We start from the raw sequence: 18,957 nt of genomic DNA on the forward strand, positions 1-18,957 counted from the left end.
GACCCACCACCCTATTCCCATTAGCATCCCACACTAACAATAGTAATAGTCCATGTGCCGATCCACTAATCGATATATCATATTCCCTTATAATAAATCTAAACATTGGAAATACCTTTAAGAAATCCCGAACTGGAGATCCACGTCACACAGTCTCAACCCTTTGAGAGTAGGTACTCTATCAAGAAGTTTAGGAACTCATTCAAAAAGGCGAGAAGGAAAGGTATAAATAAATATATGACCTTATTATAAATATCAAGAATATATCAAGAGTGTCATTCACATACATCCCATGTAATGTAAATCAATCATCTAGGTCACTATCACTAACAAAATCCCATTTGTATTGATGTTAATTTACAAATTTCAACTATTGAATCGTCACATTGTATCTGATACCTATCTTCTAAAGATGACAATCTAGTTCAGCCTGTGTCAAAGCCTTTATCAGTGGGTCGGCAACATTCTCTAATTATGCCACCTTCTGCAGATGCACGTCCCTAATAGAGCTTAATTTTATATATATTTTTATTTAATTTTTATCTTAACTTTGTGCTATTTTTCCTACTTAAAATGTAATATGGATTTTACATAATTTGAATATTTTTGTAGAAAGCAAGCAAAGGAAATTAATTAGAAGAATTTGACATAAAAAATATTATAAATTAATTTCAAAATTAATATTATAATATAATTAAAGTATTAATAATTAATTATAATTAATAATTGGAGGCAGCCACAATTGGAGAGATTGATTTGGAGATTTGGAAAGAATTTCAATAGTAGGTGCAATTGGAGGTAGTCAATTGGAAGGCTGGGGTGGCCATGTGTGTATATATATAATAATATAAAGATGAAGGATAAGAAGAGGAAGAGAGGGAAGCAATAGAAACTGAAATGAAGAAGTAGCACAACAACCCCTCATGCACGCAAAGTAAAAGCAAGGCGCGGGCAACAACAAGTCGTTAAAGTAGCAAAGCAGACGTGGGCGGCAGATTTGTTCCAGATCTAGGTAGGGAGCTCCTCTTCTCCATTCAACTTTTACTTTTTATTTTTATTTTAATTATGTCAGGCTAAATTGTTTTAGCTATTATTTGGATGGATTTTAATTTTGAAAGTATGTTATTAGTTGTTTAATTTGATTCAAAATCCACTATTATTTACATGAGAAATTTATATTTTTGTGTTTAACGGTTTAAAAGGTTAACTACCTTTTAATGATTTAAAAATTTATGTATGACTAACTAAAGAATTGTTATAAATTATATCTATAGGCAATATAAATCACATGTTATGACATCAAGACATCATTAGCTCATATGTGAGAATCGAGAAACTTTAGTGAGTCAAATCCCCGAATGAGATTAGAGGTTTCCAAAAAACATAATGATTATTTATTCTTTTGACATATGCTCAAAAAATTTGATGGTGGAATTGAATTAATAAATGATTAATATGACTTGAGAAAGCTTATTAATTAATTGAGGAAAATCCACAATCACATTCAAATAATTTTAAAATATTGTAAAGGTACATTTTGTTTTGAATTGGGTTGAATTGATAATTACATAACCTAGATTAAATGAAATCTAAACCCTAGTTGCATTCATTTTTTAGTTTTTCTCATAAAAGAATTTAGTTTTCCTTTTATTTTTCTTTTTATTCATCCAATTAATTAATTAGTTTAACTTAGGTTAAATTAAAATTGATTTGATATTGTGATCTACTTATTGTGGAATCGACATTATTTTCATCACTATATGCATATTTGACTAGAAAACACTTACCTGAATTAATTGTGCATAAATCACACATCAATCTCCATGTGCTATAATATCTCTAATTAGGTGGAAGCGGCAGTCAATGTCTTTGGACTTTTGGTGAGACTTGGGTTCTTTGACCAATGTAATGGCTCCATTGTTATCACAATACAAAGGTGTATGCAACTCAACGGATGGAACCATCTCAAGTTTAGAAATGAACTTTTTTATCACAACAACTTCCTTTGCTGCATCACATGCTACCACACACTCCGCCTCTGTGGTGGAATCCGCAATTATATCTAGCTTGATACATTTTTAGCTAACTGCTCCACCATTCATGACAAAAATAAACCCAGATGTGAATTTATTATCATTCACGTCAAACTAAAAGTCCAAATTTGTGAACCCGTCTACACGAAGATCACATCTTGATTAGCAATTAATTTTGTAAAATTTTGTTATAATTATATCTCTATTTTAATCTTAAAATTGAATTTAATTAAATATTTTGTGATTATATGCAAGTCTATATGAAAAATGAAGATTAAATCAACATTAGAGCATATTCAAATATTTAGAAAAAAAAACAAATAATAATAAATATAATATATAATATAATACATTTATATATTTCATGCATATAAGTCATGCGTGCATATCATATAAACATATACATAATCTATATATATATATATTGATAATATAACATAATCGCATTGGGATGCAGCAGTGCGTGGACTTGAGGCTCAAATCAAATAAGTCCAATTGCAATTGAAGCCCAACCACGGATTGAAGAAGCTCTCAGCCGCATACCACAAGTTTAAAGCCCAGCCAATTAAAGTCCAAATCAAGGCTAAACAGCAGGCCAGCTCATGGAATTAGCGACACAGCAGCTATAAGACCCTGTTTTGACGGAAGCTTGTCAGGTAATTTAAATAAGATTAGAATATTGAAAATTGGCCGAATAGCAAAATAAATTGCTGATCAAATCGATTACAGGGAATGTTCTGGAGTGTAAATGTCTTTGAAAAATAACATGATATCGATGAACGTTCCGAGATAAGATTTATGGAATTAAAAGAAATCTGAATGGAGAGATTTTCGATATAGCTAAAATACAGTTGTGATTGAGGTTGAAAATATCAAATTGTCATAGGGAATTTTTGAGAAGTCAACGGAACCCTAAAGGGGCTCCAATTTTTCGTAAGGATCAACCCTTTGGTGGTTGCGGGATGAATCAAGGGCCCAGTGAGGACACTCGTGCGAAATCAGTCTTTATCGAGTAAATTTGAAGTTATTAATTATGGATTTTAAGCATCGTAATGCAAATTAATTTAAGCGTTAGCGGTGTATTTGCAATTAGAGAAATTCTTAAGTGATATATGGATGATCTAGGAGGATTAAATGTGTATTTACCTATAATTATATTAGTAAAAATGTGTATAAAATCTATATATATATATTATATGTGCATGCACGAAATGGAGGCGTGGGAGGCAAGGTGCAGCATGGTTCTGCAATTGAGGAATTGAGGTGAGGGAATTTCAAAGAGATTTTCGAGAGGAAGAGTGGTGGCCAAGGAAGGGTTCGCCTATATATATAGAGAGAGAAAGAGAGATTGAAGGAGAGAAAGGAGAGAGAGTTTTGGCCATGCATGGCAATGAGCCATGAGACATTGGCCAAGAGAGTAGAGAAGGAAGAACGAGAGGCAGTGAAGGTCCGAGAACAGCTTGAGAGATCGAGAGAGAGGGCTAGAGATGGCTCGCTTGTGCCGTTGCAGCCACAAGCTCCAAGCAGCCATGGCCACAAGTGCAAGAGGAGTAGGGGCGACCGGCAAGCTTCCAGCTGTAACGACCTATTAGAGGGTCTAGAAATTATTTAGAAATTATTTAATTCCCTATTTAATTAGTGTTTAAGAGATTTTGTCAATTAATTATTTTAATGTGGTAATTTAGATTTTAAAGGCAAAAATAGCATTTAATTCTACTTAATTGTTGTGAGAATTAGATGCAAGGACATGATGGTCATTTAAGAATTTTTTATTAGAATTTAATTATTTAAGTAGAGTTATTAAGAGATTGGGAGTTCATACGTGAGAAGGAGAAGGATTAGGATTGAGAAGTCTCCTAGTTGTATGTATAAGGAGAAGGAGATATGGGCTTTAAGGCTGCCTCTCTATTGTATATATAGAACCATTAGCCATAGTTTCTCTTCACGCCGTGAATGAGCAGTAAGCCAAGAACAGAGAGTTCATTAGTTGCAGCAGTCTTCGATTTTCATCAGTAGCATTTGATTCAATCGATCATAAGGCAAGTTTCTTCTCCTTGTAATCCTTTCTTACAGGAGTATGATATCAATCCTTCTCAGTTTATTCCAGACTTTCGTACTAGTATTCAAGTATTATCAGTATCAGTTAGCAGATACGTTCTCATATTTATATATATACACGTATTCAGTAAAGTCATGAGCAAGTAGCCTTCTTGTAATATTTTAATTCAAGATCCATGTCTTTAGTGATCTCAGAATACCAAGAATCTTTGTTTTGGTTCTCAGTTTAATCAGACAGTTTGCTCATTCATATATATATTATATATATTTATATATACATGCCTTATCAATATCCAATGAGTGATGATAAACTATGCATAATTCTTTTAGGGTTTTCTTTCAGAAACGATTGATTGATCCATCTTGATGTTATTCTATATCGATTGGGATTATTCTCCCAAGATTTCTTTCTAAATGGTGTAGTAACATTAAGTTTTGGTGCAAGATATAGTCCATGTTGTCATAAGCCTTATTTCATATGTGATTTCAGATATTCGAATGAGTCTTGTGTCATTTGAATGAGTTTTGAGGTATCCGAACGAATTCTTAGTTTTATTGTATCATTCGTATGTGTTTTTGAAGTTTTGAGTGTGACATTCGAATAGTTTTCTTGTCATTCGAATGAGTCCTTGAAGATTTGAGTAAGTTTTTGCTTTGTATAGTCTAGCATTCAAATGAGTCTCTCTATCATTCGAATGACCCGTGTGTATTCCATTTATTCATTCGAATGGGGTACTGTTGCATTCGAATGAGTTGCATTTTGCCCATTCAAATGTTAGAAAATTGCAAAATTCATTCGAATGAATTTGTGAGTCATTCGAATGAGTCCTTGAAAGATCCGAATAGCCTTTGTTATATATCACTTATCATTCGAATGACATATCATTCGAATGAATTTCTGTCATTCGAATGACTAGCCTTTGTTATATATCATCTATCATTCGAATGAGTTTCTATCATTCGAATGACTTTGGTGTAGTCCATTTATTTCATTCGAATGGGTTGTTGCTGCATTCGAATTGCTCACTTATCCTTCAACTATCATCCAAATAGTATCATATGGCATCCGAATGACTTCCAGTAAATTCTTAATACAAGTCTTAAACTTAAAATAAATTTTAAATTCGTCAAATATTGAATTGTCATGCCAGGATATGATCAAATCCAGTATGCCATACCCATACTCAAAAATTACAAAATCTTTGTACTCCAATATATTAAGGATCAAATTACATGTTTAGCATTTATTATGATATGTTCAACATTATTTTGTGAGATTATGTGCATACATATTTGTATGACCATTGAACATGACCTTATATGGAGCTCTACATATCGTGTGCTAGTATTTATATGAGCATTTCATTATGCACGCTAGGCGGCTTGTCCACGGGGATCCCACTAGTATCAGTTTCAGTTATATCTCATTTATGAGTTGCTGGCCTGATGTCAACCAGGGGGTTAGGGGCTTTGCCCACAGTATGTGCTTACAGTTTTTATGTATGCAAGATTCAGACCAGGCATGTATGTTTTACAGATTATATGAGCCTATGGCCAAAGTTGCATTACCTGCATTTTAGTTTACAGATTACGTGCATTGATATTTTATTCATGCATCGTTCAGTGGATATTATTTTCCTTAGTATCAGATTAGTTAGTATTTCTTTTTAGTATCGATATTTCTCGATTCAGCTTCAGTTATTATTTTCAGCTTATTACTTACTGAGCTTTGTAGCTCACCTTGAACTTTTCACCATTCTAGGTCCTAGCGGGGGAGTACCAGATGTGGGGTCTAGCAGTAGTGGTCAGTAGTGTGTGTACGTGGAGCTGCTTAAGAAAAAAGATGTCTGGGAGTTTGTCAGTTTATAGTGTTTGTCAGTTTAGTATTAGTTTACATTTCAGTTGAGGGATTTCCCCTTAGACAGAATTTATGGTTTTTAGTTATTTGACTCAAAGTTTTATTACAGTTGATTGAGATGCTCATTTATACTATCAGATTTCAGTTTATCAGTTAGTTTATTTTATTTTTCTCGTAGCACCTCTTCTCAGGCAGTTCTAAGAGAGGGGGTGTTACACCAGCAGCGAGCGAAGTAGAAGCGACAGTTCTAAGCCAGCGGAGAAGGCCGGCAAGGCGAGACCAAAAATGGCCGCACAACCACGGCAGCCATGGCCGATGCGCAACAAACGAGCAGCAAGCAGGGCTGCTGCGATAGCGGCTTACCGCGGCCGGCGTGGTGAGGTCGGCAAGGCCGGAGAAGATGGCCCCGACGGGCGGAGCAAGGGTCGACAGCGGCTAGGCTTGGCAAAGTTGCAGGTGTAAGCACGAGGTGAAGAAGCAAAAGGAAGAAGATGAAAAGAAAAAGAAGAAAAAAAGAAAAGAAGAAAAGAAAAGAAAGGAAATAAAAGAAAATGGGGAAAAGGAAAAAGGAAATGGAAAAAATATAGGAAAATGTTAGAAAATTATAGAAAAATAGGAAATGAAGATGTATTAATATTCCGTAGATTTTGGCGAGAAATATTGTTCGGGCACGCATTTTGAGGCAATGCACGAAAATTGAGATGTCGAATAAAAATCGAGGTGGTGCACGAGAATCAAGGGTTTGCACAACAATCGAGGTCAGGACACACATATCGAGGAAGCCTATGAGGCTAAGCTAAGGTAAGTAAAGTTCCCTAGAAATTCCAGTAAATTAGGAAAATTATTTTACAAATTGTTATAGAGGAATATTCGAGAAAATACTTAAGAATGCTTAGTTGGATTATTGAGAAATTATTTAGTGAGGAAAATGTTTAAGGAATTATTGAGGAAAATAGGAAGAAATATAGAAAAATTACGAGGAAATTATGAGAAATAGAATATTGATATTATTGAATAAATATGATAGCCATGGTATGTTGAGGATCTGATTTGAGTACGTTAGAAGCCTAGCACGAGAATCAAGATGTTATGAGATGCATATGAAGTAAGTGGTACTACCCAAATGGATTTAGTTTTATGAAATATGCTTGGTATGAAAGTGGTTCAACCCCAAAACCTAATTTGATGAAAATGGTTTTATCATGTTGTCATGTCTTGATGTGAATATGTCATGTAGATTGCATTTACATGTATTGATGATGAAATGTGCATACATTCATGATGATATTATTGATCATGCATTGCATAAGGGTTTGGGATTATGGACTGACGTCGCTACTCTACCAAGGGTGCACCCATACACCTCGGCCTGGGAATGGGGCTTTAAAAATGGGGAGCAGTAGTTGGGTACGGTCAACTCAAATCGAAAATTACGATGACATTTTTCATTTTGCATACATGCACAAAAATGATTTTTTGTACCCTTACTTAGATGGTTCATCATCTAATTGGGTTTTGCCCCTAGAATATTCAAGCGTTCTAGATGGAGACTGCAGTAGGAACGAAGATGAATGAGACATAAAATGGCACTTAGCAAAGTGCATGATGAGATGAATGTATGTAGTGTAGCCCATGTGTTTAAGTCCTACTACTTTGAAATTTGAACGATTTGGAAGTCCATGATGTAAGATATGATTGATGATTGACGTTTGAAGAATGATGATGTATAACCTTATGGTTAATGATGACGATGTATAACCCCATTTAGGATTAATGTTAGTAAGAACGTATGTTATGTGTTTATGTTAGTCGAGAACGTATGTTATGTTCTAAGTTATGTTAAGGATTTTTGTTCCATTCATGAATAGCCTTGTATTGGGGATTAAGTTTGAGAAACGATGATGTAAAGGATTTATTTATGATTTATGTTAAGTTAAGACGTCAGGTTCGATTCTAGCTTCCGCATTTAATGTATGATGATTCTCGCTTTCGAGATAGACGATTGGAAATTTTGGGATGGATGCGAGGAGTGATGTGATTTGGCATTAGTTTGAAAAAAAAAATTATCGTCCCAGAATTATCCCAAGTTATGACGGGCCCAAGAAAGCGGGGTGTTACAGCAGCAAAATGCGGTCCCAACCCTATAATTTCTTGCAAATTGAAGGGCAATCAAAGGGTAGTAATATGCATATATATACACAGCACAGCACAGAGAAAATCAGATCCCCCATTCTCCATTTCAGCAAATAGAAATAAGGGGGCTGGAATAAATGAACAGATAGCAGTGCGTTGGAAAGGAAGGATGAACAGTAGCGCTGGAGTGAGGACTGTGCACTGGAATTTTACGCACAGTGGCTAGAGATTGGGACGCATAGTATTGCATCAAATTTCTATTCATTTAATTCTTGTTATTTCTATTTCTGTTGATTATTTTTTGTATTAGAATTACTATATTCGCTTTAACTTCAATAACTTTAAATTCTTTGTTGTTCAGTAATTTCATTCTGCCTTCTTTTATTTTCTATTGACATTGACATACTATTATTAATTTTTGTATTAGAGTTATATTGATGCTTTACATTCTGTATTTTTAATTTTAGTACTTTAAATTCTAGTATTTAATTTATGTCCTTTAAATACTGTCTTTTAATTCATGCAATTTAATTTCAGCATTTTAGTTTTAGCAACTTTAATTTCAACAATTTTAATTCCTGTCATTTAAGTTATGTTATTTAAAATTCAATAATTTACAATTCTATCATTTAAATTTCGCCATTTAAATTCTTGTCAATTAATTTTTGCAAATGAAGATGTGTGGCTAATAATTCTCGGGTCCAAGCAAAGACAGTGTCCGATGCCCAAAATTTTTTGAGTTAGCCGAACTTCATTGTAAGTTGAGGTGTTTAAATTGATTTTTAGATTTTTACCAAACACTTGAGTTTGGATTGAGATATATGCCTAATCTAGAACCCTCATGTCATGTATGTGGGTTGCCCAACCTTAAAATATCCTTATCCCCAATCTTAAGTGTACTTTATATACATTTTGATTTATAATGGTTGCTTAAGTTAGAGTCAGCATGCCATGTATGTCGGTTACTAGAATTAGAACAATCATCATCTCGAAACGTAATCAATTGAAAAGATCTTAAAATTAATTTAACCTGATGATACCATCCTTTGTGAGTCTTGAGAAAAATTTGGATTGGCACTGAAATTGTCTTAATTGGAGACATTTTGTTTTCTGTACCAGTTTAGTAATTTTCCAATATTAATTGACTTAATCTGATCCACACACTCACCATTTCAATTTTTCGTACTTTCATTTCTCGTACATAAATAAATGAATTGATCTAACAAATCATTTCGTATTGAGGCTTTTATTTCCATTTTAATAAAGATCTCCAAGTTAATCAACCTGAACTCCTATCCAGTAAATAAATTTGTGCTACAACGAACACCCGTACACTGGCGAGTATAAACGCTTTGTGCTTGCTTGTTTGATTTTTTTCTTTATTTGTTTTTATATTTTTTTTAATAAATTGCATAGAGTTAAGCACAATCAAATTTTGGCAATTATCAGGGAGATCAGTGACAGAATTATTGCTGCGAAAAAAAAATATTGTAGTTTAGTTTTTTTTGTTTTTTTTGTTATTAGTAATGCATGAGACATAGGTTAGGTGAGATTCATGAACCATTAGTTGATATCATTGATTGTTAGAATTCTTATCTTCCTTTGAATTGTCACGTTCATATTCAATTATGTCTCAATATTTTAGCATGTTTGTGTTTTCTAATGCATTTGGTTATCACGATCCTATAAAGCAAAATGAGTCTAGACCTCTTAGGGATTATTTGCACACTCCCAAGCAACCAACTCCACCATGAATCAAACATTTGGTCAATTCTTATAGTCTCAAATTCGATCCGTGTACTACCCAATTATCATCCTTAGATCCTTTAAGAAATCATGTCAATTCACAACCGAGTTTTAATGAGAATGATGATTTTAGTGTTAGGTTGGATTCTTTAACCCGGAAGGTGGAGTTGTTAGAGTTAGAAATTTTTCAAAATTTGGGTGACGTTAGATGCTCAGTGTGTAAGTCTTCAAACCATCAAATAGATGATTGTCCTACCATACCTGCTCTTAAGAAATTTTTGAATGGGCAACCATTTGATTTTCAGTCACACCACATCGAGGTTAGGTTTCATTCTTCTCAGAATCCAGGGGACGATTTTCATTTGTCGAGTTACGACCCAAATTTTTATGCTTACCCCAGCTCATATGATGATTTGAATCCATTTTGGAGCAATGATTATGTTTTCCAAATTCATGAACCTGTTCCTTGACCACCTCATCAATCTGAATTAGAGCAAGGGTTCACATCTGATAGTCGACACAACAATTTGAATCGCTAAAGAGATTAGTCGACTATATTTGTGAATAAAATTAAGATATAGTCGATAAACATATAAGCATAGTCGACAGAGAGCCAAACAAACTCATTGATAGTCGACAAACACCTTCACATAGTCGACACATCCAAAATATGAAGAAAACTTGTACCATCATATACACTGATAGTCAATAGATTAAATTAAGCTGTTGACAAAATCATGAAAATAGTCGACAGATCAAATACACTTAGTCGACTATTTACTTAGAAAAAATGAAAAATGATGACATGTAGAAGAACACTTGATTGATATAAGCGAGATTCCAAACATAAAATTCTTAATCATTGAGCTCTCTTAACTTTGTTTCTTTTGAAACAAGTTGAGATTATCAAAATGATATTGATTTTGAATTTAAACACTAAAACTTATTCCTTTAGATTTTAAGATAACTTTGTGTTATTATCAAAACTCTTTTAAATCTCAAAAGTAAAATATCATATCCTTCTCGAAGGCCTTCTAATCTTTTTCGCGTGTTGCATATCTTACGGAAGCCAAACCCATTTCTCTTTTATCCCTCCGAGAGAGCTCTTGTCCTCTCCGAGGCCTTTAAAGCACCTTCCTGAAAAAGACCTTTGCTTTTTCTAGAAGCTGATCTATTCCTCTCTAAGAGATGTATCAAACCCCCTTCGAGAGCTTCCTATAGAATTCAGGTACTAGGCCAACCGTACCTCTCCAAGAAAGTACGTCTCTCCGAGAGGCTTATCTCTCTCCAAGAAACTTTTCCTATCCGTAACTTTCCTCTCTCCGAGAGAGCCCTCTTAGCAGCTGTACTTTTGGATATCGACACCTTACTCGACTTTAGACGAAGGTTTCCCCCACTCTAAAGAAGTTTCTATTGTTATATTTTTTCCAACAACAAAAAGCCAAGATGACTAGAAACACCAGATCAGCTGGCTTGGGAAGCCTGGCCCAAAAAACACAGAGAAGCACTCATTCCAAAACAGTAGCTACTGGAGAGCCCAACCTAGTGCCTTTGTAACAACCAACACTAGTAGAGCATCATCAAGACTAGGAAGTTCGCTCAGGGCATATACCCCAACTAGAGGACAGTCAGGTAATCAGACTAGGGGGCAATCAGATTGTCGATTTAGAAGAGGATCCTATAGCTAAGATCGAAGTCCAAGGACGGTCAAAGTAGGGAGAAATACACATCCCTGATCTTGGGGCAAGAGTGACAAGACAGGGGAGACGGGCTCCACCCCAGCCCGCACATTTCCAAAGCCGGACTCCTTGGGATAATCATCGATTCCCCAGGAAAATCCAACCACAACCCCAGGAGGAATCTCAAGACCGTTCGGAGTGGCACCTCTCGTAGTGTCGCTCGTCAATTACGAAAGACTCCAAAAGAACTATGAGGAGCTAAGACATCAGAATGAAGAGTTTTAGAAGAATAATGAGGAGAATGTAAGGGATCACAACCCTCCTGCAAGAACTGATGCCTGACATACACATCCCCTATATGGGACATGAAGATGTTAAATAAAAAAGACCTAGAGCACGAGGTCAATCCCCAAGAGTAGTACAAATGGGGATAAGAATTGGGACGCAGAAGAAAAATGATCGCGCTCCGAGACCGACAGACCTACCTAGAAGAAGTGGTAAATGGGTGAGGATAGCCCTGATGTATGAAGAAACAGTGGAGAGCACCCATTCCAGGGCTCTATATCTTCCTTCTCCTCAGAAGGAAGATGCAGGGCATGGAACGCTAGAAGCAACAGGCGTTAAGAGGCTTATAGAGGAAGTGTTGGAGCAAAAATGGGTAATGACAATGCCCAGAAAAGCCCTCACCAAGGGTTTCCCCCTATCATAAGAACTCCAGAAACAACCAGTCCAACCAGGATTCAAGATGCCCCAACTGCCTGATTGTACTACACAGCTATAATGAGGTAACCAAGTGTCGAGCCTTCCCCCTCTCTCTGGCAAAGAACGCTCAACAATGGTTCATGGATTTGTCAGTAGGGCACGTATGATCATTTGGGCAATTAAAGAAGGAATTCTTTGAGGCATTCTCAGCCTACGTGTCGAAGAAAAAAAGCACAATGTACCTAATGAGCTCGTAGCAAAAACCTAGCAAGTGGTTGGAACAATATATGGAGCAGTTTAGGGGAGCCACTTAAGAAGTGAGGGATCTCCCAATTGGGTTGGCGGCATTAGCTTTGCTTAATTGGATTACTTACACACCGCTTAGAAAATCCCTGGCATTTTCCGAGCCTAGCTCCATAACCAATTTATGAGTAGAACAATTCATTATCTAGATGGAAATTTTGGACGCTTGGGAGGTGAAAGGAATAGCAAAACCAAGAGACTCAGAGTCCAATCGGGCAGTCAAAACACAGAGAAGGGAAGAGCCCTCAAAGATGCAGTTTTGAATCTTTACTCCCCTTAATGAGCCCAAGGCGATGATCCTCTCCTATATTTCACACACAGAGCTCATCAACTTCCCTTCTTATTCAAAAGAGACCCCTAGGAAGAAATATGGAAGCCTTTTGCAAGTTTCATGAGTCCCCAGGCCATAGTACGGAGCAGTGCCCAGAGTTACGTAACCAGATCGAGCAGTTGATCAGAGATAGGAAGCTTGATCGATTTATACTGGACAAGTCAAAAAAGCAACACAAAGAAGATGGGCCTAGGAGATATAATCATAGAAGGCCCCCTCGTCGTAGGAATGATGCCCCAAACAGGAGGGATAACTGACAACCCTATTAGGTGGAATGAGAAGGAAGCCTCCGAAGAGATCAACAAGGACTGAGCACTGGAACAGGAGACAATGAACCTACCATGGATAGAATCAATGTGATTTTAGGGAGGGAGAATCTGGATGGAGACTCTTCGACGGCCTGGAAGGCTTATGCACGCTGGTACTACATGTAGACTCAGAGGCAAAGGCGCAAGAGAATGAGGATCCCATTGTTTTCACTCCTAAGTGAAGGATCATGAACGAGGATACAAAAGCATGCAACGAAAGCGTTTTAATCAAAAAACGTTCCTCGTATTGATTAGAATCTAGGAGACTTACTTTTTCGGCGGATTACCGGACGGAATGGAGCGATGGGAGCAGGATGAGCGGGAACCTCTTCTCGTAGTGGAGACGACGGCTGTCCTGCAATCCTTCGGCTCCTTCGCATCAGAACTCAAAAGGCACTCTTTCGATCTTCCGGAGTTCGACTCGAACTCGTGGCCTCTCTTTCGGTGAAGAAGAGTAAAAAACGACCTTGGATGAAAACAACCAAAGAGAGATATATATAGGGAGAACCCTAGGGTTAAAACCCTAGTGGGCCAAACCCTAATGGGCCAAGTCCATTTAATTAATTTTCTAATTGGGTTAGCCCAATTAATTAATTAAACTAATGAACTATTATTTTATTCTAGCCCAATTAATTATGGACCATCCTGAATAAAATTATTCTATCTCAATGTAATTCACCCAACAAGCCAAATGTATTAAAAAATACATGAGTTACATCGAGCTGCCCCGGGGACCAAAAGACAAATTATTCACGGCTACTAAAATGACCAAAATATCCCTGCTACCTAGTAGCTATATTTTGTCATTCTAAGTGTTCCAACTATCACCATATGGTAACACTGACCCCACGAATAATTTTGCATATGCCATGTCTTTGACCTACTAGTGTAATGACGAAAATACCCCTCTGTGTAACACCCATCATTTAGAAAGGAATAATGTACTAACACCTCTCTAAATGATTTCTACCATCCTTAGATCACTAGTCCAATAATCCGTGACTACTCGAATGTACTTGCTTATCACTGGGAGCTACCCAGAAGCACACACTCTTAAGTCACATTCCCAGGGCCCTGGATTATTTGATTATTCTTGGACAATCACAAGGGGGTGAATCACAGAAACTATCTTGTATTAGTCTGTCTTAGCTAATTAGAAACCATACTCCCAACTCAAAAGGATATTGATCTTTGATAGACCTCACCTACAATGAATCTAAGAATATAGCTCTAGGTTCACTAGACCACCAACTAATACTCAAGTATTAGATTACTCGTCCACGTAGTAGCAGTGATAGACTAGCTCCATGATAATTAGTACTTTGTCATTAGCTTCTATCACAGGTCCACTCTACGCATTCCAAATGCGCTTGTACAATTAGAGTAAACGGACTGTTTACTGGCTAAGGCAAGCCATCCTCCATTAGGATCTATTGCACAATGATCTTATCATGATAGAATGCCCAGTTCTATCAAAAGATCAAGAGTAATATTTTTCTTGCTTATTAAGTACCCATGATTCATGCCTAACTGTGAAGAACGACCCATCACATGAATCACTTACTTAATAGCATGGACACTTTTCCAACAATTAAATGCAAATAATATATGTGCCATGAACTGAATAAAAGAAACATCATTGCCATAAATTAAACAGAACATGTCTTTAGGGCATACATTTCCAACACTAAGGACCAAGGGGATATGTTGTTGCCCCATGATGATCCATTGGTGATCTTAGCCATCATTGCCAAACACCATGTCGAGCGTATTTTGGTGGATATTGGGAGCTCTATAAATTTGTTGTATTGGAACTACTTTGAAAAGATACACATTGCACACGACTAACTCAAGACGATCACGTCACCACTGTACAGTTTCAGGGAAGAAGCAGTGTCCGTTGTAGGGTCGATCCAACTTCTTTTTACTCTAGGGAGCCACCCCTAAGTGGTTATCAGGCAGGTGAATTTTATGGTGGTCAAGACCTTCTCCCCCACTTACAACCTGATCCTGTGGCAGTCCCTACTCAAAGCTATGAGAACAGTTATTTCGCTAGGATACCTACTGATCAAGTTTCCCACACCCCAAGGGGTCAGCCGGGTAAGGGGCAGTTAGAAGCATGCCTGGGTGTCTTACGTGAGCTCCACTAAGCCCACTAAGGAGAAAGAGAAGTCGGCCACTAGGGAGACACTAATGATTAGCAAACAAACTCTCGATGCTATTAAATCCCAGCCCGTAGAGACGCTTGAGGCAATACCATTGATGATGGGTGACAAAGAGAAAATGATGCATGTGGGAACCCAGATGTAGAGTCTTAAAAAAGAGGAAGTTATCAAGTGTTTGTGAGCCTATGCATAAGTTTTCGCCTAGTCACCCACCATTATGCACGGAATTGACCCCGATGTAATTTCTCACCATCTAAATGTACACCCAGACATGCGATCGGTTAAATAGAAGAAAACACATATTGCACCAAAGCGATTGAGGCCTTTAGAAAGGGAGGTAGAAAAGCTTCTTACAACTAGTTTCATCAAGAAGGTGCATTACTCAAAATGGTTGGCTAACGTGGTTATGGTCAAGAAGCCAAATGGGAAGTGGCGGGTCTGCGTTAACTTCACTGATCTGAATAAAGCATGTCCAAAGGATTCATACCCACTCCCCAGGATTGATAAACTTGTCGATGAAACCTTGGGGTATGCCATGTTGAGTTTTTTAAACACTTTCTCTAGTTACCACTAGATTAGTATGTACTAGCCAAACGCCGAGAAAACTGCATTTATTACAGAAAGGGGGACGTATTGCTACAAAGTGATGCCCTTTGGTTCGAATAATGCAAGGCCCATGTATCAACGTATGGTTAACAGGGTGTTCAAGGATCTGTTTGGAGAAGTGATGGAGGCCTATGTGGATGATATGATCGTTAAGAGTAAGCAAGAAGAACGACATTCTGAAAAGCTGGCCAAGGTTTTCACAGTGCTCCGAGAAAACGAATGCAGCTAAACCCTAGCAAGTATGCTTTTAGGGTGAAATCCAGTAAATTTCTAGGCTATATGATCACACATTGGGGTATTGAAGCAAACCTATAAAAAGTGCAGGCAGTGATAGATATGTAAGTGTCAACATCACTTAAAGAAGTGCAGAGGCTAACTGGGCACTTGACGGCTTTGGGACATTTTTTATCCAAATTCATCGAGCAGAGCCTTCCTTTCTTCAGAGCTTTGAGAGGTGGGAGGAATTTTCAATGGACGAAAGAATGCAAGAAAGCCTTCCAAGAGTTGAAGACCTACCTAAAAAAGATACCTTTGTTGTCCCATCCAAAAGAAGATGAGCCTTTATACTTGTATTTGGGGATCAGCCACCACGCGATCAGTGTAGTGTTGATCAAGCACACGGGATAGGTCGATCATCCAGTCTACTATGTAAGCAAAGCATTACAAGGGGCTGAGAAGCGATACCTGTACACAGAGAAGGTGGCTTTATCGCTTGTCATGGAAGCTAGGAAGTTGAGACCTTACTTTCAAGCCCACTCAGTAACCGTCTTAATTGATCATCCATTGAGACAAATCCAGCAAAGACCAGAGTGTTCAGAGAGGTTGACTAAGTGGGCGGTGGAGCTCAGTGAGTACGATATTAGTTTCGAACCCCAAAGGGCAGTGAAATGGCAGGCATTGGTAAATTTTATAGTAGAATGTACTCACTCATCGACAGAAGAAGACACTACGTGCAAAGAATGGATGCTATTTGTAGATGGGGCATCCAATGCCAAAGGAAGTGGGGCAGGAGTGGTGTTAATCTCCCCCAAAAAGGAAGATTTGTAGTATTCCCTGCGTTTTACTTTTCCCACTTCCAACAACATGGAAAAATACGAAGTGTTGTTAGCAGGGATGAAGCTAGCTAAAAAATTGGAGGTAACCAATTTAACGGCTCATAGTTTGTCATCATATAGTTTCAAGGGACCTATGAAGTAAGGGAGCCAGTATTGTCCTGATATCTGCAGAAAATGAAAGAGTTGGCACACAAATTCAGGCACTTTGAACTTATTCAAATCAATAGGTCCCTCAACCAACATGCTGATGCGCTATCCAAGTTAGCCTCCACTCATGATACTCTAGGATGGTTGATTCACATGGAGATCTTACAGTGACCAAGTATAGATGAAAATGAAAGGGAGTTGTGTTGCATTGATATGGCCGATAATTAGAGAATGCTAATACTAAAGTACATGCTTACTTAGGAGCTCCCAGTTGCACCTTCAAAGGCCAAGAGACTGAAGACCAGTGCGCCCCGCTTTATGGTGATTAGCCATGACCTGTACAAAAGAGGGTACTCCATATCGTTGCTCAAATGTTTAAGGCCCTGAGAAGTAGAACGGGCCCTAGAAGAAGTGCATGAAGGGGACTATGGAGAGCACCTCGGTGGGAGAGCATTAGTTGGAAAGATTCTACGGGCCAATTTCTTTTAGCCAACCTTGAATGCACTGGTTCAGGAGCTGTTGTTCTTGATTCCAGGAGGCTGACATGTTCCTCCATTCGTTCAACTCGGCCTCTTTAGCCACAAGGAGAGCTTTGTTCATGGCCTTAATCGCCACAGATCTCTAGGCTCCCTGCAAAGAACAAGAGGAAGAATGTAAGAAAAAGCCATAGAACAACAAATGGGAAACTAAAAATCTAGAAGCAATTGCTTACGAGGGCCAAGTGATATTCGAAATCGTCTATGCCCTTGGGTGAGTTTCGAAAATAACATCCCTCGTTGCAAGGGAGGATGGTGGAATATAGCAGGTGAGCTCCGACAACTAGTGTGCCGATCATGGCAGTGTCTAGGACCCTTGACTGAATCTGGAAAGGCTCACCCCGTGCCTAACATCCTCGGCCTAGACCGTACTCCTTCTCGAGGAGAGGGGACATCTCTGGCAAGATGGGGTTGAGACTTCGCTGAGGATCCTTGATGTTTAAGATGCGACGGCCTGGGCATTGGGGATTGATCACGACCCACCTATAAATGTCACGACCTTATCCTTGAGTGGCGTCGATGGCCACCTGATCCAGCCTTGAAGACACCTCAACGTCTGCCACACCAATGGGGTTGTGACTCATTCCCGCTTCGGTAGCCACGGGTCTTCTACGTCTCTGACCAAGCCCCTCGTACCTAGCTCCACTCATCTCACCTGACGAAGCCCGAGTTGGAAACGTAGACAGTCTAGGAAGAGGCTCATCGGTGGGCTCAAAATCAATAGCAAGGAGCTCCCCCTTCTCTGGAATGGTAAGGTCCGTGATCGGGTGGAACATAACAGTGCCTTTCTGCTTTACGCTTGCCCCCCCTCTTCTTTTACCTTGGTGTGGGCACAGTCTCTCCAACATTTTCCATTGGCTGGGTTCATGGGGCTGCTGGTTCATGGGGGGGACCCTCAGGAGTGGCCACAAAGCCTACCCTCCTCTGTGAGCCTAATGCCATCTGCCTCATCGTTGTGCGCAAAGAAACAAGAAATAATGAGAAATTGGGTAAAGAAAATGAAGTTAAGTGAAGTGGCCAGAAATTATGCATGCAAATACTAAGAAGCTAAGATTAAGTGAAAAAGAAGAGCGGAAGCGAAAAAAACAGTCAGGTGGATCCACACCCTCAAGGGAATGCTCCTATAAAAGAGATGTCCCCTTCCTCTACAGTCGCGTGGGCGGTAGGCAGGCGATGTGGCATTACTTTAGGAGCCCGGTGATGGGACGGCCTAGCGGGCCCTTGGATCCACCCAACCCTCATTAATCTATTGGTCGTGAGGTAATTGTAGAAATGTGACTAGCCACCTAGAAGAAGA

This window comes from Diospyros lotus, chromosome 1 (assembly GCF_014633365.1).
Source record: "Diospyros lotus cultivar Yz01 chromosome 1, ASM1463336v1, whole genome shotgun sequence".
NCBI classification, from domain to species: Eukaryota; Viridiplantae; Streptophyta; class Magnoliopsida; order Ericales; family Ebenaceae; genus Diospyros; species Diospyros lotus.